Source organism: Protomyctophum bolini (genome assembly GCF_963924005.1).
Source record: "Protomyctophum bolini genome assembly, chromosome: 18".
Lineage (NCBI taxonomy): Eukaryota > Metazoa > Chordata > Actinopteri > Myctophiformes > Myctophidae > Protomyctophum > Protomyctophum bolini.
The window spans coordinates 37,317,388-37,345,157 of record NC_137879.1 but is presented as its reverse complement, the minus strand read 5'-3'; positions in this window follow the sequence as shown (position 1 = coordinate 37,345,157).

The following is a 27,770-nucleotide window of genomic DNA, read 5'->3' as shown; positions in this document are numbered from 1 at the left end:
GATGCATGCTAGATGTTACTTGCATTTTTTGTCTGACTGTAGCAGCATGTTTTGAGTTGTTATAACCAGCGCTGCTAGTGAATATCACTGTCAAATATCACTAGAAAACCAATTCAAAGCACACAAGGTAGTTTAATATTTTATTATTGACATTATTATTATTATTTTAATCATATGAGGAGTCAAGGAGGTCGGGTTGAGGGGTCAAAGACCCCTCTTGACCCTTGGCAGCAGCTTGCTTCTATGCCTCTGGCTTTGGTTGCAAATGCAATTCTTTGAGGTGCAGCCCTTCATCTCTCTCTACGTACTTAATACTGAGGTGCAGCCCTTCATCTCTCTCTAGGTACTATAAGTAAAGAAAATGAATCATTATATCTTCTGATGAGGAATGTGAAATACCCAAATATGTAGCCTATTATTGGGTAAACTGAGTACAGAAGTGGATTGCTGCTATATTGTAGTTTCACTACTGCAGAACAGTAAAGAAGTTTATCTAATTATTTAAAGTCTATACTTTTTGTCTAAAACGTCGTTAAACAATATAGGCACGGGTTATAATCAGCTCTTATGTGCGCATGGCATGCACACATGTAGGCACATGGTGGCGTTAAAGTTTGTTTGTAGGCTAGAAGATGTCTCTCGCGAGAGTTGGCAACACTGCGAGAGGGAAGGGGAGGGGCTTCCCTGCTATTGTGTTTTTGCACGCACGGCGCCAAAGTCAGAAAGAAGTGACTAGTGAGAGAGAAAGAGAGGTTTTCATAATGCTGACTGTGGCTTCACTTGCGAGGCAGAAAAGCAACTTTATCCATTACATCCAGATAGTATTGTAGACAGAAATACATGTCGAGTTTTGGCACAAGTATTCTCTGTTCATATTTGTAAAGTCTAGACAAGAGCAGACTGCAGTAGTAGTTAGCCTGGCGCACTAAAACAAACTGTTGTCGACCGTCAGCTGTGGAGACTTGTCCAGAGAGAGAGATCGTTCTGTTGTGGAATATCATCCATTCACCAGCCCGTGGTGGAAAACCCTCCCGATTCCTGAAACCTAGAAGAGTGAGTAAAATGACAAGGCTATTATGTATATATATATTTATAATGTTTTTATTAGCTTTTATTCAATTTTAAAATACAATTGAGACAAGAGAAAACAAAACAAACGAAAACAGAACAGACAGGAAATGTGTGTGTGTGTGTGTGTGGGGGGGGGGGGGTGCGCGCGCGCCTCCATACAATCCTGTCTCAGGGGTCTAAAGACAATTCCATTGATTTTATGGCTTGGTTTGTGCTCCGATATGCAATGTTAACTGTGGGACCTGATGGAACCATGTGTGTGCCTTTCTAAATGATGTCGGGAGACTCGGGACGGGGACTGGCTAGCTGCGCGTCCCTACGTCCCTACCTCTGATCTGCTCTGTCGCAGCTAGCCAGTGTCTGTGCGGGAGGCGGTACAATGGGAAGTCAATAAGGAAGTGAGGAAGAGAGAAGCCAAAACGGTCAAACAAAGATAAAATACTATTGAATTGGGCCATAATTACCATTGTATCAATCACCATTGTGTCACAAACCCTATAGAAATGATACTCAGTATAACACGCACACACAAACACACACACCAATGTCCAGAGAAGCTCTGAGCTCTTGGGATGACTAGCACTGGAGTGACCTTCGGTAACTATGCTTTGTCCTTAATAAAATTATAGTAAAACTAGAAAAAGTGCCCTTCTGGAGGATAGGAGAGGAGTGTGTGATGTTTGGCAAAATGTTTAGGAGTAATATAAACATGTTTTTTGTGTTGAGGAAATGCAGAGCCAACCTGACTGTAGAAAGTAACAGTACAGTAAAGAACTTGGGGGTCATTATTGATTCTGAATTTAATTTGAATTAACACATTCATCATGGTACCAAGATTGCCTTTTTTCACGTTAGAAATATTGCACGAATCAGAGCCTTTTTGTCATTGGACAATGCAAAAACGCTAATCCACGCCTTTGTTTTTTCTCGGCTTGATAACTGCAATGCACTTTTTTTCTAGACTGCCTAAGAAAATAACTGACAGATTACTACTTGTCCAAAATGCAACAGCCAGAGTTTTAACTAGAACTAAGATGAGAGAACATATTACTCAAGTTTTGGCTTCACTGCACTGGCTTCCGGTTGTTTTTAGGATTGATTTAAAAATAATTTTACTTGTTTATAAAGCTCTCAATGGTCTCGCACCTTCCTACCTACATGACTGCCTGCCTAAATATGTCCCAAACCGCCCCTAAGGTCTTCCACTGCTGGCCTGCTCGCTTTGCCTAAAAAATGTCAACAAAAATTGTAAAAAATACGGGGAAGCAGCTTTTTGCTTCTACGGGCAGACTGCGTGGAACAAACTCCCACTGTACCTTCGACAGGCAGCCTCTGTAGACATTTTTAAAGCACAACTCAAGACCCACTACACCCTTGCTTTTAATTGATCTTTACATTTTTTGTTATTCATGTCCTAACTGTATTGCATTACTGCTCTTGTTTTTTAATGTTTATGCCTTGCTTTTGTTTTCTTTTTTTCTCCATTGCTCTGTAAAGCACTTTTTTATTATATATATATATATATATATATATACCACTTATATATATATATATATATATATATATATATATTAGGGATGTTGAAAAAAGTTGAAAATCGACTCGATTTTCGACTCATGCCTCCCGCGACTCAAAAAGTATGAGTCGAAAAATCGTATTATTATTTTTTTGTAATGTAAAACGTTATAAACGTTGCTGTTTCAAATGTTTTCCAAACGGGAGAGGTACTGTACGTGTTTGTCTGTGTGACACTGCTGTGCTGTGCCTGGCTGTAGTGCCGCTCATCACATGCAAGTTAATGTTGAGTTTGAGAATAGACCCCATCGTCCAAGGGTGTGTGTGGTGGGGGGTGGTATCTTAGCAACACTGAATGATCTGTCCCATTGGTCGTGTGCTCGTATCATGAGCCAATGGCTGCAGCTCTGAGCTTCCCAGACCCAGGTTCAGATCTCATCTCCACATGCCGTAAAGTAAACTGACAGCCACAGGGCTGCTACCATATTAGCAGCGGTGAGCGCTCTTCTCTTCTCGTGAAGAAAGCAGGACAGAGTTGTCAAATAAATCCCGCCGTCATTCATACTGTATTTATTCTCCGACCCAACATTAAAATCAGTGGTGGAAAATAACGAAGTACAATTACTTCGTTACTGTACTTAAGTACAAGTTTGGAGAATTTGTACTTTTATTGACTACTTTTCTTTTGCTGTATTTTTACTTTTACTTCGTTACATTTACAAGGAAAAAATCATACTTTTAATGCGCTATATTTAAAATCGGACACCTCGTTACTCGCTACAAATTAAATAAAATCTTATATTTGTCTTACTGGAGGAATGCGCAGTTGAGAATTGAACAGGGCTGCTCCACTCTCAGATAATAGGGGGGCGGAGTTGTGTTCTGCTGCCTGGCCTGCTTTGAAGACGGCAAGACGCACACACTGTGTTTTGTCACACGCATTCAACATGGATGACCGAGACACAGTCTTAGCAGAAGGATTTTTTATTTTTGTCCTTGCCTTATGCCTTACGCCCATGCCTTAATATTTAGCGGAAAACCAACCAATAAGTCCCTATCCGACACAAATTAACTAATCTTTCTCAGCCGTCACTGGAGCGCGCATCTAGCTACTGCATGATGCACGCTGACAGACTGAGACAGCAGACACTGTCCCAACTCCTAACACAAACACTGAGGGAACTTGTTGTTGTACACACATAATGTGCCACGAAAAATAGCTTCCAATAGCTTAGTTGGTTATTATCGCTTCGAGGAGGTACGTGTCCATAATATCGCCACGAACGGCCAACAAAAGACATCTCTCTTCCACAGTGAATGAAGCGCAGTGATGCCTAATTTATTCTTCGCCGTACAAAGTGTTCCGTGCTGAAAATAGCTGATATACAAGCTCACAACTCGTCGCGTCCGGACACGTTGTGAGCTTGTAGATCAGCCAACCCCAGCATGCGGAGATGCAGGCTCTGAGAACGTTCAGAAACTTTTGCCTTCACAATAAAAGCATGCAAAAGCCCATATAGAGAAGGAAAAATAATTCGGTGGCATTTCACATTGCAAAAGAGCAATTTTTGTAAAATGTAAAAAATATATAAAAATTAAAGCAAAAAAAGAACGAAAAAGAACTATAATAGTTCATTTTTCAAACGATGAACTTTAGTTCAAAATTTGGAATGATGAACTATGAACGGAACTAGTTAATTTTAAAAATGTTGAACTGTGAACTGAACTATAGTTCCTAAAAAAAAAAGAACTTTCCCAACACGATGTATGCTGTTGGGTGTTCTGTATTTTCAGTATTTGTATGCTATTTAATTTTTTGGAATAAAGCCACTTTTGACAGGATGACAATTTTGGAAATTCATTTCTTTGTATTCATTTTGAAAATAATTTTGTATTTTGTACTTTGTACTTTGTACTTTGTACTTTGTAATTTTTACTTTTATACTTAAGTACATTTTACGCCGGGTAAATTTTTGTACTTAAGTACATTTTATTTGAGGTACTTTTATACTTTTACTTAAGTAACTTTCTTAATGGGCACTTTGTACTTTTACTTAAGTAATTTTCAAGTAGAGAATCAGTACTTCTACTTAAGTAAAATATTTTTGTACTTTTTCCACCACTGATTAAAATACGGAACAACGTGCGTCCCGTATCAGTTCATTACGGGGCTCGTGACAGCAGGCTGCAGACACTTGAGATTTGGGACTACTAGCCGATAGCGCCGTTGCTCCTTCAGTTTATTTTTTATTATTGGGATTTGATCATTGATGCAAATTCTAAACATATGGATGCAGCTGCAGAAGTTGTGTTGCTTAAAGGAACGCATAGTTGCGTTCTCCTCAACTGCTGCACAGCAACAACAAAAATATAAAAATAATGAAAGAAAAGAGGAAAATATGAGTCGTTTGGCATCCCTAATATATATATATACCACTTATATATATATATATATATATATATACCACTTTTTTATTATTATTATACATAAGTTGTATACAGATGATGCAGTTATAAGTAAAAACATGAATTGCCCTGTTTTAGCACCACCGTGAGGCTGATTTGGAAAAAAATCGTGAGGCATGTCGTCCTCGGCCTAGTGGAAATGTGTGTGTATAATTTCACGGAAATTGCACAGTGTTTGTGATTTGTGGCATTTTGTTCGAAATGGACGAATCATGTGAACTTTGGAAGCCAATCTTCACCAATCAGGATGGAAGATGGGAAATGGTGCAGATCCGTGTTGATCACATGACTATGGAGATAGTGTATACCAAATTGTGTGATGTATGGATAAAATGTGTACGAGTTATCTATGTGTTTTGCCTAAATCGGCCTCATGGTGGCGCTATAACAGGCCGTTGAGGAATATTTGGGGCAGAGGTTCGTCGTTGCCATCCAGGGAGTGTGTGTTCAAAGTTTGGCATGGAACGGTGCCGGAGATTAGCTGTTAACGGACGGACGCACGCACGCATGGACTGAGTGCAAAACATACTCTCTCCCCAGGCCTGGTGGAGACAATAAGGCCATGTCTGGACGTCTCCACCAGGCTGAAGGCATGGGGAGAGAGTATGTTTTGCACTACGTCCGTCCATGTGTGTGTGTGTGTGTGTGTGTGTGTGTGTGTGTGTGTGTGTGTGTGTGTGCGTCCGTCAATCTGTTACCAGCTAATATCCGTCACCGTTAACCCGGTCGATGCCAAATTTTGCGCACACACTCCCTGGATGCCAACGATGAACCTCTGCCCCAAATTTTCCACAACGGCCTATTATAGCGCCACCAGGAGGCAGACTTTTGAAACATACATTTTTTATATTACTCATCCAGATTCTGTCAAAATCTGTCGCAAATCGTTACACACTATCTGTATAGTCATGTGTTCAAGACGGATCTGTCTCATATTTCATATTCCATCCTAATTGGCTAACATTGGCTTTCAAAGTTTGCAGGATTGGCGCAAAAAGCCTGGAATCATGAACACAGCATGCAATTTACGTGAAATCTTTCACTGACTTTCCTACTAGGCTGAGGAATGTATCCCACCCTTTTCACATTGACCTGTTATAGCGCCACCAACAGGTGGATTTTTGCAAAACACATTTTTGGAACAAAATGCCTGAAATCATCCAATTGCCATCCAAGGCATGAGAAGAAATGGCACCCTTTTCACATTGGCCTATTATAGCACAACCTGCTCCGAGGGGCACTTTATCTAGTTAATTTCTGCAACAGGTGAAAGTACCTGCTACAGTTGTTGGTTAGCTACATGACAGAGATTTGTCGAACATCCACAAAGTTCTTCTACTTCTCTAAAGTCTTTCTAACTACCAACAATCTTTCCTTTGTATTTGTTTCCATTCCAGTGTCGCATGACCAGTCTGACTGCCCTGACCTACCAGAGGTGGACGAACAAAGGAGCTTGGCAAAGAAACAACACCATTGCTGTGATCAGTGTGGAAAACACTTCACTTGCATCTCCAAACTTAAAACACACCAGAGAATTCACACTGGAGAGAAACCATATGGATGTGATCAGTGTGGACAACGCTTCTCTATATTGGCCCACCTTAAAACCCACCAGAGAATTAACACTGGAGAGAAACCCTATGGATGTGATCAGTGTGGACAACACTTCTCTGAAATGTCCTACCTTAAAAAACACCAGAGAATTCACACTGGAGAGAAACCCTATGGATGTGATCAGTGTGGAAAACGCTTCTCTATATTGGCCAACCTTAAAACCCACCAGAAAATTCACACTGGAGAGAAACCTTATGGATGTGATCAGTGTGGACAACACTTCTCTGAAATGTCCAGCCTTGAAAGACACCAGAGAATTCACACTGGAGAGAAACCCTATGGATGTGATCAGTGTGGACAACACTTCTCTGAAATGTCCAGCCTTAAAACCCACCAGAGAATTCACACTGGAGAGAAACCCTATGGATGTGATCAGTGTGGAAAACGCTTCTCTCTATTGGCCCACCTTAAAACCCACCAGAGAATTCACACTGGAGAGAAACCCAATGGATGTGATCAGTGTGGACAACACTTCTCTCAATTGTCCCACCTTAAAAGACACCAGAGAATTCACACTGGAGAGAAACCCTATGGATGTGATCAGTGTGGACAACACTTCTCTGTAATGTCCAGCCTTAAAACACACCAGATAATTCACACTGGAGAGAAACCCTATGGATGTGATCAGTGTGGACAACACTTCTCTCAAATGTCCAGCCTTAAAACACACCAGATAATTCACACTGGAGAGAAACCCTATGGATGTGATCAGTGTGGAAAACGCTTCTCTCTATTGGCCCACCTTAAAACCCACCAGAAAATTCACACTGGAGAGAAACCCTATGGATGTGATCAGTGTGGACAACACTTCTCTCAATTGTCCCACCTTAAAAGACACCAGAGAATTCACACTGGAGAGAAACCCTATGGATGTGATCAGTGTGGACAACACTTCTCTGTAATGTCCAGCCTTAAAACACACCAGAGAATTCACACTGGAGAGAAACCATATGGATGTGATCAGTGTGGAAAACGCTTCTCTCTATTGGCCCACCTTAAAACCCACCAGAAAATTCACACTGGAGAGAAACCCTATGGATGTGATCAGTGTGGACAACACTTCTCTCAAATGTCCAGCCTTAAAACACACCAGAGAATTCACACTGGAGAGAAACCCTATGGATGTGATCAGTGTGGACAACACTTCTCTGAAATGTCCAGCCTTAAAAAACACCAGAAAATTCACAGTGGAGAGAAACCCTATGGATGTGATCACTGTGGACAACACTTCTCGGTAATGTCCAGCCTTAAAAATCACGAGAGAATTCACACTGGAGAGAAACCCTATGGATGTGATCAGTGTGGACAACACTTCTCTCAAATGCCCAACCTTAAAAGACACCAGAGAATTCACACTGGAGAGAAACCCTATGGATGCAATCAGTGTGGAAAACGCTTCTCTCTATTGGCCCACCTTAAAACCCACCAGAAAATTCACACTGGAGAGAAACCCTATGGATGCAATCAGTGTGGAAAACGCTTCTCTCTATTGGCCCACCTTAAAACCCACCAGAAAATTCACACTGGAGAGAAACCCTATGGATGCGATCAGTGTGGACAACACTTCTCTCAATTGTCCAACCTTAAAACACACCAGAGAATTCACACTGGAGAGAAACCCTATGGATGTGATCAGTGTGGACAACACTTCTCTCGTTTGGACCACCTTAAAACCCACCAGAGAATTCACACTGGAGAGAAACCCCATGGATGTGATCAGTGTCTCTGAAATGTCCCGCCTTAAACGCCACTAGATAATTCACCCTTGAGAGAAACTTTCCACGTAAACGTGCATTATGGTCCATTTTAGTGGTATTTCTTATTGACTGGGTCAAGAGTTATCTGAGAAATTATTAACAGAAAAGTATGGTGGTGACCTGAGTTTGAGTCTATTAGAGACCATCTTTTCTTCTGTCATTTTCATGTTTTTTTCCCCATTGCATCAATCTATCTACATCATACATGGGCAACTGGCGGCCCCGGGGCCCACCATCCCAATAAAAAAAATGTCAAAAAATTATTCAGGATTTCAATTAAAAAATAGCTGATCTACAAGCTCAAATCGTGCCGCAGTGCGACACGTTTTGAGCTTGTAGATCAGCTATTTGTGCTATGACAGTGGCCCTCTGGAGTGAGTGTGGAAATATAGTGGCCCTCTCCATGGTCAAAGTTGCCTACCCCTGATCTACATTATGTATTTCTGTATGTACATCTGACACTGCATGTTTTATTATTATGATGCTGTTGTTATACTGTACTCAATCACAATATCAAACAGTACTATATAGAGTACTGTTTAGAGAACAATACAATAACAGTACATGATTTTTAAACAAACAGTATAATTGTGTTCTTGTGTGTGAGAACAATACACTTTGGAAAGAGACACACAGTACAGGTCAGGATTCAGTGTATTTTGTGAACACATGTTGACCTCTGAACATTTTACTCTCACTATAAAAGAACGGAGCTCATTGAAGAGCAAGATGTTGTCCCTCCATATATACAACTCATTCAAATAATGTACCTGCTGTACAGCCATACTACCACTACTTTAGTTTTTAATAAAATGTTAGTCAAATAAGGACATGCCTGGCCTCCTTATTCATCTTCTGCAGCCGGTCAAAAGTGCTTGAATAGACCACCGCTTCAATAGGCCAGGGGTTCTCAACCCGTGGGTCCCTGGAAAATGGAAATTTAGAGTTTACGTACACATAGTGCATGCATAAACTTTCCTTAATGATAAAATCTGGTTTCAGTATTCGAATATTTATGATGTATTTTCTCTATTATAAGGTTATTTTTGCAGTCAGTTTACATTCGTGGTGGGGAGGGGCGAGCGAGACATGGCCAAAGCATTTCCGGGGGTCCCCAGACAAAAACGTTGAGAACCCCTGCATTAGTACACTCTCAAAGTTACAACCAAATAAGGGTCCTATTTGGTTCCTAACTATCCATTATTTATCTGGGGACCCTCTGCAACTACCTCAAGGACCCTACTTTGAGAAACAATGGCCTATATAGATGGTATTCCTGGCCATGCCCCCTACGTCCGCTTCGGTATGCGACTTATGTCTGTGACGTCCTGTAGCAGCCAGGAGCTGGAGTCTGATACATGCTCGTTTTACCAAAGCAGTTTGTAACTGTTATTATATATAGGTTCCTGAAATAAATTATACTCTTCAAAGTGCATGTTTATTCAAGCAATTCTTTTTTTGAGGCCCTCCTATATGTCCAGCTTTTAGTGTGTGTCCACAAACTTTGTCCTACCCAAACATTAAATTCCCGTTGACAATGAATGGACAACTTTACGTCATGGTGTAAATTATTGATGACATGCATTGATGACGAAGCAACATCGATGATGAAAGTGAGGACGCAAGTTGTGATTGGCCAGAATGAGATGATGTATGATGATTAGAGCGCCCCTCACATCGCACAGGTGTGGTTTTTCTAAAAAGGTGACATGTATTGCTGCTTGTGGCCATGCCATACGTGCACACTAATGCATATTACAGTGCGTACAATCTGAGAATCCATCGTCAAAAAATAAAGGAAAAACAGTGCCCTTGTGACACCAGTCTGTCTCGAGAGACTACGGTGCATATACCATGTGTCTTTAGACTCAATCCACCGTGGTGCATCTGGCTTTGTCGGGCATCTATACGAATACAAATGGCCTGTGTTCGGTGGAGGGAAGCTGGGCAGGGAGAGAGAGGGTGATACAGTATGTGTCACAGCATGTAATCCTTAACCTCGCGTCACCATGCAGCCTGCAGGCTTTCCACCTCGGAGGAAAGCCTGGTCTGAGTTCCAAAATTTCAACCACAAATGTATAGTTACTGCTTTTTTAGGGCAGAATAGGTGGGTCACACACCTAAATGCAACACACCCGTTATTAATATCAGTAGCTGTAGCTGTGGTTCTTACATTACAGTGGCCGCACTCGCCAATAGCAAGAGTGCCAAAACTTTCATTAGGATGAAGCAGGTTGAGACATCATGAATCCAACATTTCGTTGGTTAAGCCTTCATCAGGGAATACAGAGCACATAATGGTTCACAATATGGTGCCAGAGAGTCATCCAACCAATCAGAAGGGAGTAGGATGGGTTAAATAAGACCAGTCCCTGTGCTGATGATAAGTCATGTGGTGTCTCAAGTTCAAGTAAAGGAGGAGTTACCTCCAAAATTACAAAGGCCTCATATAAGAGGCTCTGGAATATGAATTCCTTGTCGGAGAGACAATTAAATGAATCTGAAAAATACAGCAGATGTACAATTGTCACATATAGAACCATACAACAGCTAAATCTATACTGTACAAAATTAAATACATTCAATGCAATCAAAGATATAGCAAAACAATATTCAAAGATACATGTGGATTCAATGTCATGTCCTGAATCTTAATATGAACTGGAAAACAATCAGTCACTATGATTTGTGCCATTGCAATTAGCTACATAGTCAGAAATAGAATTTAGCTTATGCTTTTTTATTGCAGGCAATTTAGCATAGAAAGTACATAATGAAAGTCAATCAAAGTACAAATAACAAAGACATAAAAAAAAACATGATTTAACCATTTGGAGGGATACCAGCTGTAGACTGCCAGTCCTATCAGTAAACCTGGTCTTTTAACCTGTGCACTTTCAGGATAACTTCCTCTACCTAGAAATGCATAGTACACTGAATCAAAGTTTTAAAATAAGCAGAGTGGTTTAACGTAACTTTAACTTTGAGTTTATATCTTTAATTGTCATGGGGAAAACATGTTTAACGCTGCTACTCTGTGAAAACAACTAAATTATCTCTGTCTGTCTTTTATCTTGCATGCAGATTCCAATCTGTTGCAAATAGCACATCTAGGGGAGAAAACCTTTAGTCTGCAAAACTCTGCATTGAAACTGCTTTATTTCCCTTTCACTCTACACTACAGGATGAGTCTACTAGACGGAAAATAAACACTTTTCTGTCAATGTTAACATGTCTCCCCCGTTAGGCCGTTACACTTAAATATTGAGGCAATTCCCTCTGCCAGCCTGCAGTTCTACCCAGCTTTCTCTAACTGTCCTAATGGTGTCCTTATTTGGCCGTGGGAGGGAACTCTGTTGTCCTGGTGGGGGTTCCGAGTCCTCACTGGTAGGTAAGCCAAGAGGAGAACAGCAGTGGCAATAACACAGAAATGTGTGGGGAGGATTAATTTAAAACATCAAAGAGTCGTCGAACACTTGTAGCTGCAGATGCCAGGGACAAAGGGGAAATCATTTTTTTCTTAATAAAATTGACGTCGGTAGCTATGAGTGTTACAGGTCAGCCCTCTGCGGTCCAGTCGCCAGTGGGGTGTCAGATCCAGCTTTGGTCCATGTGACGAAAGGAGGGGAGCTCGGAGCGTCGCAGGTCAAATGGAGGGTGTCCTGTCCTTCAACTGTGGATGTCCCACCGATCTTGGGCTGGGCGGGCCAGGCCTATAGTGGGACAGCAAACACACATATTATGCCACAATGCATTTTATTTTCTCTAAACAAGTGTTTTTTTTACCACGGGTCCAGAATCTAACCAGTCATGTTCCAAATGGGTCAATGTGGTTAAATATATTATTCACAATATTTCATACCTGATGGGCTTTTTATCAGGAAAGTGGTACCAGAATAACTTTCCATTCGTTTGCCAAGCATAAACAGGAAGTTGATAGTACCCAGTGTCTGACACTCTGAGGTCTCTGATGACGATGCTGGCGTTTGCCTGGGCGACATTTAGCTCCAAGCTGGTCACTCGACCTTTGACCATTATTAAGGAGGAGGACGAAATTATTTTGGGGAGACCCCAAATTATTATTTGGTTTTTTTGCAACTAAATGGCTGGAAAATGGGGATTTAGAGTTTACAATACATAGTACGTGGTGCATGCATAAACTTTCCATATCTGTTTTCAGTATTAATTTATCATATATTTTCTCTATTATTAAGGTTATTTTTTGCAGTCAGTTTGTATTGGGGGGTGGGGGGGGTCACGAGACATGGCCAAGGCATTTCCGGGGGTCCCCAGCCAAAAAGGTTGAGAACCCCTGGTCTACTGTATGTAACCCACTACTGAGAACATATTGGTATTTGTCAGGTCATGACCTGACGAAGATGTAACTTAAACATCGAAACGTTGTCACTTTTTCTTTGCACCCTTTTATTAAATTAAGGGCCTGAATTGTTCCTTCTTTTTCACATTTACATGTTAACTTTATGATTACATAAATGCAAATATAATTGGACATAAAAAAAAGACTGGTATAGGTCTACTAATATAGACTGAAGTAATTAAACTTAAAGCGGGTCATGTTTGCATGTTTGGAATTGTAACAGCTGAAATTACGGGTAGTTTAGTTTATTTATTTAGCAATAAGAAAAAATAGACAATACCTATCAACATGTGTTGAAATGTCATAGGCTACCGTATTTCCCGTTCTTTCCAGATGGGAGATGCATGGCCATGATGCATGCTAGATGTTACTTGCATGCCTTTTTGTCTGACTGTAGCAGCATGTTTTGAGTTGTTATAACCAGCGCTGCTAGTGAATGTCACTGTCAACCAATCCAAATCACACAAGGTAGTTTAATATTTTACTATTGACATTATTATTTTTTTAATCATATGAGGAGTCAAGGAGGTCGGGTTGAGGGGTCAAAGACCCCTCTTGACCCTTGGCAGCAGCTTGCTTCTATGCCTCTGGCTTTGGTTGCAAATGCAATTCTTTGAGGTGCAGCCCTTCATCTCTCTCTACGTACTTAATACTGAGGTGCAGCACTTCATCTCTCTCTAGGTACTATAAGTAAAGAAAATGAATCATTATATCTTCTGATGAGGAATGTGAAATACCCAAATATGTAGCCTATTGGGTAAACTGAGTACAGAAGTGGATTGCTGCTATATTGTAGTTTCACTACTGCAGAACAGTAAGTTTATCTGATTATTTAAAGTCTATACTTTTGTCTCAAACGTTCATACACTATAAACAATATAGGCACGGGTTATAATCAGCTCTTCTGTGTGCATGGCATGCACACATGTAGTCGAATGGTGGCGCTAAAGTTCGTTTGTAGGCTAGAAGATGTCTCTCGCGAGAGTTGGCAACACTGCGAGAGGGAAGGGGAGAGGCTTCCCTTCCTTTGTTGGTTTTCATATTTTGACTGTGGCTTCACTTGCGAGTTGCGAGGCAGAAAAGCAACTTTATCCATTACATCCAGACAGTATTGTAGACAGAAATACATGTCGAGTCTTGGCACAAGTATGCTCTGTTCATATTTGTAAAGTCTAGACTAGAGCAGAGCTAGAGCCTTGCGCACTAAAACCAACTGTTGTCGACCGTCAGCTGTGGAGACTTGTCCAGAGGGAGAGAGAGAGAGAGAGAGAGAGAGAGAGAGAGAGAGAGAGAGAGAGAGAGAGATCGTTCTGTTGTGGAATATCACCCAAGACACCCATTCACCAGCCCGTGTTGGAAAACCCTCCCGATTCCTGAAACCTAGAAGAGTGAGTAAAATGACAAGGCTATTATGTATATATATTTATAATGTTTTTATTTTATTTTATTCCATTTTAAAATACAAGATGAAGATGATCACAAACAAATCAGATGAAACAATTAAGACAAGAGAGGGGGGGGTGTTCTAGTTTGTCATCAGACCCTGTCAACCGTACGGACCCACAACTGCAGATGTTGTTCACAGCGAAATAATGCGTAGCAGTCCGCGTCAATGCCTGCTTTTTCCCTTTATTTTAATCACAATTCCAAACAACACAATAAAACTACCGATGTGATTCTTGTTCATCTTAGATTATTTGCTATCCTAGTTTACTGGTATTTTGGCTGATTTACTTGGCCTCTTGATGATCTGTGTGTGTTGTCTATGAGGTCATGTTATAAACAAACTGTCTAACTCTAACCTATAATGCTTCATATGTTTACAATTTCTAAGTAGCCTGTATAACATAATGTAATGTAATGTAATAACTATAGTCATTGCAGTCTGCTCCTCTGTATCGGTGTAACCTTACCTTTTCTGTCCATGTTGATGGAGCATGTGACATTGGTTGGCAGTGTATAAAGGCACCATAATAGATTTGGGTAGGGTTGAACTAAATGATTTAGGCATTTAGCAGCTTTAACTTATCCAGGGTGACTTACAATAAGTAAGGTAAACATGCATCAAATGCAGAGAGACAAATGTTGCCTCAGTAAACCATGATAGCAAATAATCTACACATTGAAACTATAGGATAGTATAATGAACCTATAGTATCTAAATAGCATTTCATCTAAATTTGATTGTAACCTTTGCAGAAGTATTCATTGGTCATCCAGGTCATCAAGAGCAACAACTAAGACATGTCATCGTTTTCTTTTTTCTATTTTACACCCGGTGCCAATTTCTTAAAATGTAATCCTGGCTGCTACTCACCCTCTGCCAACCTGGGGAGCCCCCCGAACTGAGCTCATACTTCAATGCATGAGGAGTGAGCAGTGTTTTTAAACAAAAAAATAAATAAATCATAAAAATGATGGCTGGCCAACCAGAACAGTGGAGAGTGGATGGAGGGAGATGCACTGGTTTATGTGAAGGCTGGGGGTTGCCTACACACACCCAGTGAAACCATCATTCACAAGATGAGCGTTCAATCTGAAAGAACATGAATACATTGTTATTCATGTATTTAGTTAAAGTTCACTCACATTTAACAGCTTTTGTATTGAGTTGTGCTCAATGTGCTTTGAAATGTTCTCAGTCTGCATACTGTGAAATAAAAATGTCAATCAATCAATTCATTAATTAATTGGTTGATAATTATATGTATGTATGTGGGTTTCCATTTTATGTTATCTATGAGATAATGAGGTCATATAACAAACTGTTTGTCTACCTATAATGTTTTTAATATGCTTCATATATTTACAATTTCTAAGTAGGCTGTATAACATAATGACTATAGCATCGGTGGCCGAACGGATTGCGGAGTGGTCTTGATACCGGAACGTCGCCAGTTCGAATCAGCGGTCCGACACGTTAAAAATTACCACCGCTGAAGTGCCCTTGGACAAGGCATTGAACCCCTACCATGAAATGTTCTATGAAATAAGCAGGGCCTGGCTGTAAACAAGTATCTGATGAAGTTACCCTGGGTAAACATAGTACCTTTGCTTTCCTTTTAGGTGATGATGGTGAGAGATGCTTTTTTGAAACAAATCGATAATAAACAGCTACGTTGTAAACCAGTGTGGTGACTGAGGTCTCAACTTAACCTATTGACCATGAAGGTTTGGTGCGTTGATGGCTGGTTCTATACGCCATGATGTGATTACGGTTACTAAACGTTATAGATAGAATGGTGCATTGGACTATGCTCCAGACAGGTGAACTTATGCTGAGAACAGGACAAGTTTGAATCCAGTCAGAAACATTTATTTATTTCTTTATTTCTTCCTTCATTCATCAATGCGTTTATTTTCACGCACTACATGCTGGGCTACATGGTTAATGTACGTGACACATACTCATACTCCAATGGCGAATACAATAGAATTTATAAAAGCTAATGTATTATTTGAGAAACAGTAAGAGTCAGACAACCCCTTCTTCCCGTGACTGTCAACAACAACAACAACAACCTGGCTAAGGTCCACACTCCACACAACGTCTGCCCGACGCTTAAGACAAGAATCACATCGGTAGGCTTATAGGCTATGTTGTTTGGAATTGTGATTAAAATAAAGGGAAAAAGCAGGCATTGACGCGGACTGCTATGAATTATTTCGCTGTGAACAACATCTGCAGTTGTGGGTCCGTCTCTACGGCGACGGTTGACGCAGTCTGAAGTTGACAGGGTCTGATGACAAACTAGAACACCGGATGTAAACATCACAACTTCCCCCAGTGCTGCTGGGGCATACCATTATACAGGGGGGTGGTTCCCACTCCCTGTAACATCTCCCCTTTTATAGATGAGAACATAGCAGAAATTGCAGAAATGTACAATAGCAAACATTCTTTAGTGCAAATCAAAATCCAGCATTACACAGCTCACCCATGTTATCTTTCCTATTTTTTTTCTTTTCTTTTACATTCAACAAGAAAGCAGAGCAGTCAACAAATGCATTCAGACATTTTACAACCTCCCAACCTTCTTCACAGTTTTTTTTTTTTAAACAACAAACAATAAAGCAGCCACAGTGAGTCATCAAACCCAACATAAGAGTTCAGTCCCTCCTATAGATCCAGTCTTTGTGACACCAGGCTTGTACACAACCATGAGATTGTATGCTTGAAGTGTGAGCAACATGCTCTGGAGTCGTTTGGGTGCTGTGAGAAGGGGCTTGGTGAATATTGAGATGAGTGGCTTGTGGTCCGTTTCTGCTGTTATCTCCTCCCGCCATACACCCTGGATGGTGACCGGCTTGGTCACGTCGTAGTATCGCAGGAGCGGGGCCGTAGTAACGAGTCTCTTGATCTCCTCGACTGCAGCGTCGTGTTTGGGCAGCCAATGCCACGGAACGTCCTTGTCCAACAGCCTCCGTAGTGGCTCGCATACCTCAGAGAGGCGGGGCATGAACCTGGCAAGGTACGTCACAAACCAGATAAACCGTTGTACGGCCTTGGCATCTTCGTGGTGAGGCATGTCACGGACTGCCCTAATTTTCTCCGGTTCCGCTCTGAGTCCATCCGCCGATAGAATGTGTCCATGAAACTTGACCTCTCTGACCCTGAATTGTAGTTTCCTCAAACTCAGTCCTAGCCTAACCTCCCTGCACCTCTGCATGAGTGCTAAAAGTTTGGTGTCATGGTCCTGTATGGCCTGCTCATCTGTCTCCCTGCACCCCACAATCAAAATATCATCCGCTATTGGTTCTACCCCACTGAGCCCTGTCAGTAGCTCATGCTGCTTTCTCTGGTATATTTCTGGGGCCACGGACACCCCAAAAAGCAGTTTTAACCAGTGCTTTCTGCCCCATGGTGTCCAGAATGTGGTGGTGTACCTACTCTCTTCGTCTAGTTTACACTGCAAGAAAGCATCTCGTGCATCTACAAGGGTGAAAATACGTGCCCTGGGCAGCTTGTATAACACATCTTCAAGTGTCGGCATTATGTAGTGAGACCTCTTTAAAGCCTGATTTAGTGACTTGGGGTCTATGCAGATTCTCAACTTCTCTGGCTGTCTGATGATCACCATATTAATAATCCAGTCAGTAGGTTCTGTCACGGGGGTTAAATGGCCATCCCTCTCATATTTGTCTAACTGAGCCTTGGCTGCCTCTCTGAGAGCCACTGGGACATTGCGCAGGGAAGCCTGCACTGGGGCTACATCTGCATGTGAAAATAATGAACATCCCCTGGTAGTGACTCAACCGGATCATTGAAAACGTCACTGTAAGTCTGCACGAGGTGCTGTCTGGTAAGTGGCTCTGTGCTGCTGTGTCCTACCATTAAGAAGCTCCTCTGGGATGGTGAAGCGCATCAGACCTAAGCGCTCACTGGTTTCACCTGACAACAAGGGCCTCTGCCCGCTTCTCACAATTTCAAACTGCAACTTGTGTGCTTTACCCCTCACTACACACTCTCCTCACATCTTTTATGCCCATCACATCACATGTTGCCCCTGAATCTAGCTGGCACCTCTGAAACCCTCCATTCAGTTTTATGTTGGCAAACCATTTCTCCCCATGTCCCTGAACTGACCCTATGCTCTCTGCTGTGTATATATGGGCAGTCTGTGTTGGACCTGTCCACGTCCTCCTCGTACACTTCAGCGTCCGCTGCATGTAGCTGTCGTGTGGCTTGGCCCCTCTTCACACACACCTTGGCAAAAATGATTCGCTGTGCCACAGTGACGGCAGTTCTTTCCAAGCGCTGGGCAAGACTCACGTCCGCGCCTGTGCACGTTGCCACATAATCTGCATGTAGAACTATCATTAGCTCCTGGGGTCTGATACCGAACCCTGTCCGAGCGTTCCTGCCTTGGTGGGGGCCCGTGGACGACGGCCATCCGTCGCATGCACTGTCTCTAGAGACCTGTCCTATGTGTGATTGCTTGTATTCTCATGTCTTGTCATCTCTGCAGCTCGACATAATTTCTATGGCTGATGCCAGTGTGAGATCCTTCTGTCTTGAGTAGACGGCGACGCAACACTCTCGTCACTCACACCCAGCACCAGTCTGTCTCTTATCAACTCCTCTCTGAGTCGTCCATGCTCGCAGGAAGCAGCCTTCTCCCTCAGCTTTGTTACAAATGCATCAATGGGCGGCTCTCCTTCATCTTGCTCGCAGATTCCAAAGACGTATCTCTCGATTATGACATTTCTAGCTTAGCTGCCTCCAATATGCCTCCAAGGCGTCGAATAACTTGCACGTCCTTCCCTTGCTCTGCCGTGAGTCCTAGATTATGCTTGTATATATGACGACATTCACTGCCCATCACTCTTTGTAGAGTTTCTGCCTGTACCTCCTTTGCCTTTTCTGTTAACCCATTCTGACCTGAGATCAGATTCATACGAGGTTTCCACTGGACACACACTGGTCTGATTAACCCATTCTGACCTGAGATCAGATTCTAAAAATGTCAGTCGTTCTTAGATTTTTCAAAAATAGCAGACCTACAAGCTTGTAGCGCGCCACTCGGTGGCGCGCTATGAGCTTGTAGATCTGCTTTTTTTCAATAGCTCAAGCATAACATGATGCTAACATCAACATGGGTTCCCGTTCAGAATGGGTTAATCCCGTTGCAAGTAAATAGTCCTCAAATTCAGCTCTGAAATTGTCCCAGTTACTTGCCAGATCGCCGCTCATCTTCATCTCCTCCGGTGGTGGTATATTTGCTGCCATCGTGGTGTTATTTTACGTTAGCTTGTTGCTAACGGCTGTTCTGCCGGACGAATTCCTTCTCCGTCTTTTTCCTTTCTTTCTTTTTTTTCACGCCGGGTCCCGCACCGAAGCACAATACTCTTCACTTAAACGGTACTTGTTTTTGTATGTATAAATCAGGAGACACGAGACAGTAGTATGTACTCTAGTGTGACTGTATTGGAACTGATGCCCGGATGTAAACATCACAACTTCCCCCAGTGCTGCTGGGGCATACCATTATACAGGGGGGTGGTTCCAAAATATGTCCCAAACCGCCCCCTAAGGTCTTCCACTGCTGGCCTGCTCGCTTTGCCTTAAAGAATGGCAACTAAAAAATACGGGGAAGCAGCTTTTTGCTTCTACAGGCCGACGGCGTGGAAAAAACTCCCACTGTACCTTCGACAGGCAGCCTCTGTAGACATTTTTAAAGCACAGCTCAAGACCCACTTCTAAATCCTTGCTTTTAATTGATCTTTACATTTTTGGTTATTCATGTCCTCACTGTATTGCATTACTGCTCTTGTTTTTTTTATGTTTATGCCTTTCTTTTCTTTTTTTTCTCCATTGCTCTGTAAAGCACTTTGAGCTGCATTTCATGTCATGAAAAGTGCTATACAAATAAAGTTTTATTATTATTCTTTTATTATTATTATACATAAGTTGTATACAGATCGATGCAGTTATAAGTAAAAACATGAATTGCCCTGTTATAGCACCACCGTGAGGCTGATTTGGAAAATAATTAGTGGCATGTCATCCTCGGCCTAGTGGAAATATGCGTGTATAATTTCACGGAAATTGCACACTGCGTTTGTGATTTGTGGCATTTTGTTCGAAACAGACAAATCATGTGAACTTTGGAAGCCAATCTTCGCCAATCAGGATGGAAGATGGGAAATGGTGCATGTGATCCGTGTTGATCACATGACTATGGAGATAGTGTATACCAAATTGTGTGATGTTTGGATAAAATTATTTACAGAAATTTGTTTTGCCTTAATCGGTCTCATGGTGGCGCTATAACAGGCCGTTGAGGAATATTTGGGGCAGAGGTTCGTCGTTGGCCTGTTATAGCGCCACCAGCAGGTGGATTTTTTCAAAAAACATTTTTGGAACAAAATACCTGAAATCATCCAATTGCCATCCAAGGCATGAGAAGAAATGGCACCCTTTTCACATTGGCCTATTATAGCGCCACCAGGAGGCCACAACCTGCTCCGAGGGGCACTTTATCTAGTTAATTTCTGCAACAGGTGAAAGTACCTGATACAGTTGTTAAGGCCACTGTTCGTTAGCTACATGACAGAGATTTGTCGAACATCCACAAAGTTCTTCTACTTCTTCTAAGTCTTTCTACCTACCAACAATCTTTCCTTTGTATTTGTTTCCATTCCAGTGTCGCATCACCAGTCTGACTGCCTGACCTTATGGATGTGATCAGTGTGGAAAACACTTCTCTGTAATGTCCAGCCTTAAAACACACCAGAGAATTCACACTGGAGAGAAACCCTATGGATGTGATCAGTGTGGAAAACACTTCTCTGAAATGTCCAGCCTTAAAAAACACAAAATAATTCACACTGGAGAGAAACCCTATGGATGTGATCAGTGTGGAAAACACTTCTCTGTAATGTCCAGCCTTAAAAGCCACCAGATAATTCACACTGGAGAGAAAACCTATGGATGTGATCAGTGTGGACAACACTTCTCTGAAATGTCCAGCCTTAAAAGCCACCAGAGAATTCACACTGGAGAGAAACCCTATGGATGTGATCAGTGTGGAGAACACTTCTCTCAAATGTCCAGCCTTAAAACCCACCAGAGAATTCACACTGGAGAGAAACCCTATGGATGTGATCAGTGTGGAAAACACTTCTCTGTAATGTACAACCTTAAAAAACACGAGAGAATTCACACTGGAGAGAAACCCTATGGATGTGATCAGTGTGGACAACACTTCTCTCAAATGCCCAACCTTAAAAGACACCAGAGAATTCACACTGGAGAGAAACCCTATGGATGCAATCAGTGTGTACAACGCTTCTCTCTATTGTCCCACCTTAAAAGACACCTTAGAATTCACACTGGAGAGAAACCCTATGGATGTGATCAGTGTGGACATCACTCCTCTGACATGTCCAGCCTTAGAAAACACAAAAGAATTCACACTAGAGAGAAACCTTATGGATGTGATCAGTGTGGAAAACACTTCTCTGTAATGTCCAGCCTTAAAACACACCAGAGAATTCACACTGGAGAGAAACCCTATGGATGTGATCAGTGTGGAAAACACTTCTCTGAAATGTCCAGCCTTAAAAAACACAAAAGAATTCACACTGGAGAGAAACCCTATGGATGTGATCAGTGTGGAAAACACTTCTCTGTAATGTCCAGCCTTAAAAGCCACCAGATAATTCACACTGGAGAGAAAACCTATGGATGTGATCAGTGTGGACAACACTTCTCTGAAATGTCCAGCCTTAAAAGCCACCAGAGAATTCACACTGGAGAGAAACCCTATGGATGTGATCAGTGTGGAGAACACTTCTCTCAAATGACCAGCCTTAAAACACACCAGAGAATTCACACTGGAGAGAAACCCTATGGCTGTGATCAGTGTGGAGAACACTTCTCTCAAATGTCCAGCCTTAAAACCCACCAGAGAATTCACACTGGAGAGAAACCCTATGGATGTGATCAGTGTGGAAAACACTTCTCTGTAATGTACAACCTTAAAAAACACGAGAGAATTCACACTGGAGAGAAACCCTATGGATGTGATCAGTGTGGACAACACTTCTCTCAATTGTCCCACCTTAAAACACACCAGAGAATTCACACTGGAGAGAAACCCTATGGATGTGATCAGTGTGGACATCACTCCTCTGACATGTCCAGCCTTAGAAAACACAAAATAATTCACACTGGAGAGAAACCCTATGGATGTGATCAGTGTGGACAACACTTCTCTCAAATGCCCAACCTTAAAAGACACCAGAGAATTCACACTGGAGAGAAACCCTATGGATGCAATCAGTGTGTACAACGCTTCTCTCTATTGTCCCACCTTAAAAGACACCAGAGAATTCACACTGGAGAGAAACCCTATGGATGTGATCAGTGTGGACATCACTCCTCTGACATGTCCAGCCTTAGAAAACACAAAAGAATTCACACTGGAGAGAAACCTTATGGATGTGATCAGTGTGGAAAACACTTCTCTGTAATGTCCAGCCTTAAAACACACCAGAGAATTCACACTGGAGAGAAACCCTATGGATGTGATCAGTGTGGAAAACACTTCTCTGAAATGTCCAGCCTTCAAAAACACAAAAGAATTCACACTGGAGAGAAACCCTATGGCTGTGATCAGTGTGGAGAACACTTCTCTCAAATGTCCAGCCTTAAAACCCACCAGAGAATTCACACTGGAGAGAAACCCTATGGATGTGATCAGTGTGGAAAACACTTCTCTGTAATGTACAACCTTAAAAAACACGAGAGAATTCACACTGGAGAGAAACCCTATGGATGTGATCAGTGTGGACAACACTTCTCTGAATTGTCCCACCTTAAAAGACACCAGAGAATTCACACTGGAGAGAAACCCTATGGATGCAATCAGTGTGGACAACACTTCTCTCAATTGTCCCACCTTAAAACACACCAGAGAATTCACACTTGAGAGATACCCTATGGATGTGATCAGTGTGGACAACACTTCTCTCGTTTGGCCGGCTTTAAAAGCCACCAGAGAAATCATACTGGGAATTACAGTGGAGAGAATCCCCATGGATCTGATCAGTGTCTCTGAAATGTCCCGCCTTAAATGCCACTAGATAATTCACCCTTGAGAGAAACTTTCCATGTGAACGTGCATTATGGTCTATTTTAGTGGTATTTCTTATTGACTGGGTCAAGAGTTATCTGAGAAATTATTAACAGAAAAGTATGGTGGTGACCTGTATTTGAGTCTGTTAGAGACCATCTTTTCTTTTCTGTCATTTTGATTTTTCTTTCCCCATTGCATCAATCTATCTACATCATACATGGGCAACTGGCGGCCCCGGGGCCCACCATCACTTAATGTGGCCCTCAGGTCAGAGGAATACTGATATATTATTGATTTCAGCTGTTACAATTCCACACATGACCCGCTTTAATTACTTCAGTCTATATGTATAGCTTAATGACTAGTATTAAATGTTACTCTTTTTTTTGTGTCCAATATATTTGGATTTAGTTCGTCAAGTTAACATAACTATAATTAAATGCATTTGAAATTATGCATTTTTCAGGATTTCAATTAAAAAATAGCAAAAATAGCTAATCTACAAGCTCAAAACACGCCGCAGTGCGACGCGTTTTGACCAGCTATTTGTGCTATGACAGTGGCCCCTCTGGAGTGAGTGTGGAAATATAGTGGCCCTCTCCATGGTCAAAGTTGCCTACCCCTGATCTACATTATGTATTTCTGCTTATATGTACATCTGACACAGCATGTTTTATTATTATGATGCTGTTGTTATACTGTACTCAATCACAATATCAAACAGTACCATATTATATAGAGTACTGTATAGAGAACAATACAATAACGGTACATGATTTTTAAACAAACAGTATAATTGTGTACTTGTGTGTGAGAACAATACACTTTGGAAAGAGACACACGGTACAGGTCAGGATTCAGTGTATTTTGTGGACACATGTTGACCTCTGAACATTTTACTCTCACTATAAAAGAACGGAGCTCATTGAAGAGCAAGATGTTGTCCCTCCATATATACAACTCATTCAAATAATGTACCTGCTGTACAGCCATACTACCACTACTTTAGTTTATAATAAAATGTTAGTCAAATAAGGACATGCCTGGCCTCCTTATTCATCTTCTGCAGCCGGTCAAAAGTGCTTGAATAGACCACTCAATAGGCCAGGGGTTCTCAACCCGTGGGTCCCTGGAAAATGGAAATTTAGAGTTTACGTACACATATATAGTGCATGCATAAACTTCCCTTAATGATAAAATCTGGTTTCAGTATTCGAATATTTATGATGTATTTTCTCTATTATAAGGTTATTTTTGCAGTCAGTTTACATTCGTGGTTGGGAGCGGAGCGGGGAGGGGGGCGCGAGACATGGCCAAAGCATTTCCGGGGGTCCCCAGACAAAAACGTTGAGAACCCCTGCATTAGTACACTCAAAGTTACAACCACAAAAGGGTCCATTTGGTTCCTAACTATCCATTTGGAGGGAACCAGCTGTCCTATCAGTAAACCTGGTCTTTTAACCTGTGCACTTTCAAGATAACTTCCTCTACCTAGAAATGCATAGTACACTGAATCAAAGTTTTAAAATAAGCAGAGTGGTTTAACGTAACTTTTACTTTGAGTTTATATCTTTAATTGTCATATAGGGAAAACATGTTTAACGCTGCTACTCTGTGAAAACAACTAAATTATCTCTGTCTGTCTTTTATCTTGCATCCAGATTCCAATCTGTTGCAAATAGCACATCTAGGGGAGAAAACCTTTAGTCTGCAAAACTCTGCATTGAAACTGCTTTATTTCCCTTTCACTCTACACTACAGGATGAGTCTACTAGACGGAAAATAAACACTTTTCTGTCAATGTTAACATGTCTCCCCCGTTAGGCCGTTACACTTAAATATAGAGGCAATTACATTTTCATAATTCTGAAAATATGGTTGATAAGATTTAGCATTTTCATGACATCATCTTCAACAATGGATCACAGCTAAACTCTTTCCCTCTGCCAGCCTGCAGTTCTACCCAGCTTTCTCTAACTGTCCTAATGGTGTCCTTATTTGGCCGTGGGAGGGAACTCTGTTGTCCTGGTGGGGGCTCCGAGTCCTCACTGGTAGGTAAGCCAAGAAGAGAACAGCAGTGGCAACACAGAAATGTGTGGGGAGGATTCATTTAACTGTCCTTCAACTGTGGATGTCCCACCGATCTTGGGCTGGGCCAGGCCTATAGTGGGACAGCAAACACACATATTATGCCACAATGCATTTTTTTTTCTCTAAACAAGTGGTTTTTTTACCACGGGTCCAGAATCTAACCAGTCATGTTCCAAATGGGTCAATGTGGTTAAATATATTATTACTTGCGCAAGCAGAGCGCGCAAGTAATCATTTCGCTTGGTCTCTTCGAAGTGAAGCCAAGTTTTCTTCAACCGTAAGTCTGTGCCTGGTTTGCTGGGACTAGTTACAAGTTACAACATTACGTCATATACACACCATGTATTCTGGTCCCAGTTCTCAACGATGACGTAATGTTGTAACTAGTCCCAGCAAACCAGGCACAGACTTACGGTTGAAAAAAACTTGGCTTCACTTTTTGGAACCAAGTAACCACAGTATACTGCTAATCAAATTACAACTACATACTCTGTATGTAGTTGTAATGTGATTTGTAATTTGTAAATCTGTGCCTGGTCTGCTGGGACCAGACTACAGAGATGACCATATCTCTTACGTCATCACTGAGAGCTAGTCATACATATACACACCGTGTACTCTGGTCCCAGCTCTCAAAGATGACGTAATGTTGTAACTGGTCCCAGCAAACCAGGCACAGACTTACGGTTGAAAAAAACTTGGCTTCACTTTTTGGAACCAAGTAACCACAGTATACTGCTAATCAAATTACAACTACATACTCTGTATGTAGTTGTAATGTGATTTGTAATTTGTAAATCTGTGCCTGGTCTGCTGGGACCAGACTACACGGATGACCATATACATATACACACCGTGTACTCTGGTCCCAGCTCTCAACGATGACGTAATGTGGTATCTGGTGGGACCAGATTACACAGATGACCATTTCTCTTACGTCATCACTGAGATACAAATCCAACTACAGATTTCGGAAGTATTTTAGATCATGTATATTTCAACAAATTTGAAAGTATTATTACAGAAATTGAAGTTAGAGACACATATTACTCTGATCATGATTTAGTATTAATATCACTATAGTACAAAATGAAATACATTTAAAACAATTGACAATTTACAATAAGTAATAAAATAATTATACTGTATAATATATTTTATTTTATATACCTTTTTTTCATCACATATCAATGATTCATTTTTCTGTAAAAACGTAGTTAGGTAGCAAATAGTTACACGTAATGATTATACATTTCAAACGTTCCTTCACAGAGATACTGAGATGTGATAGTTTCCAGCGGTCGAAAGTACTTGCGCGCTCTGCTTGCGCACTAGTAGGCCATTTATGGCCTACTAGTGTGCAACAAGCAAGTATGCACTCGGCAGAGTGCAGTTCTAGTTCACAATATTTCATACCTGTAACTTTGAAATTTCTAATAATAATATTTAATTGGATGGAGTGTAAGGAAGTTCAAATCAAACCAAAAAGTCTGTATATGCAGAACATAATTGTGTAATTGGTGGATATAGGATATAGTCTTTGTAGCATGTTGATAAAGCAGACATGGATCGAAAGAAGAGATTATCATGTTGCGGTCTCCAAGCAAAGTGCATAAATAACACAAGTGGCTCGAATTGGAGAACTCAACATAAAGGAAGGACATCACGAAATCACAAGTTTAACGTTTTTTATTAACCAATCTTCCCCACAGGGATGGAAACATGGGAACATGTGAGCAACCAAAATATTAAACAATACATAAGTGTCAGTTGTACGTTCAAAAAGAGTAAAGTACTTGTCCACATCTTTAACATTAAATGGAGGAATCATACGGATGCATTTGTTAACATCAAAATCAGGGGTACCAATGACACGAGGAGAGGCATGGTCAAGCTCTAACTCTTTCAACCGTATTTCTCGTTTGGTCTGCTCCTCTAACTCCATCTGCCTAATTCGAACTGCATTTTCCTGCTCCTTAAACTGCAAGTCTAGGCGGCGCCCTTCTAGCGCCAATTCCAACCTCCTAATGCTTTCATCAGGCTCAGTTAGTTTTCCTGGCGAAGCAGCAATACTAGGGTCAGGCAAAAAACCTTGGTCAAACAATGCTGCCCATAACTCAAGCTTTACTACCCTTTTTGCTCTAGTACTTGGGACTTCGACATTGTAGTGATCAGCAATGTCAAGTAAATCCCCCTTTGTGCAAGCATGGAAAACATCAAGGGAAGGCTGCTTAACAAAATCCTCCAACTTAAACTCCATTTTGGATTAATGGCTTTTACCAATTGTATGGAAAC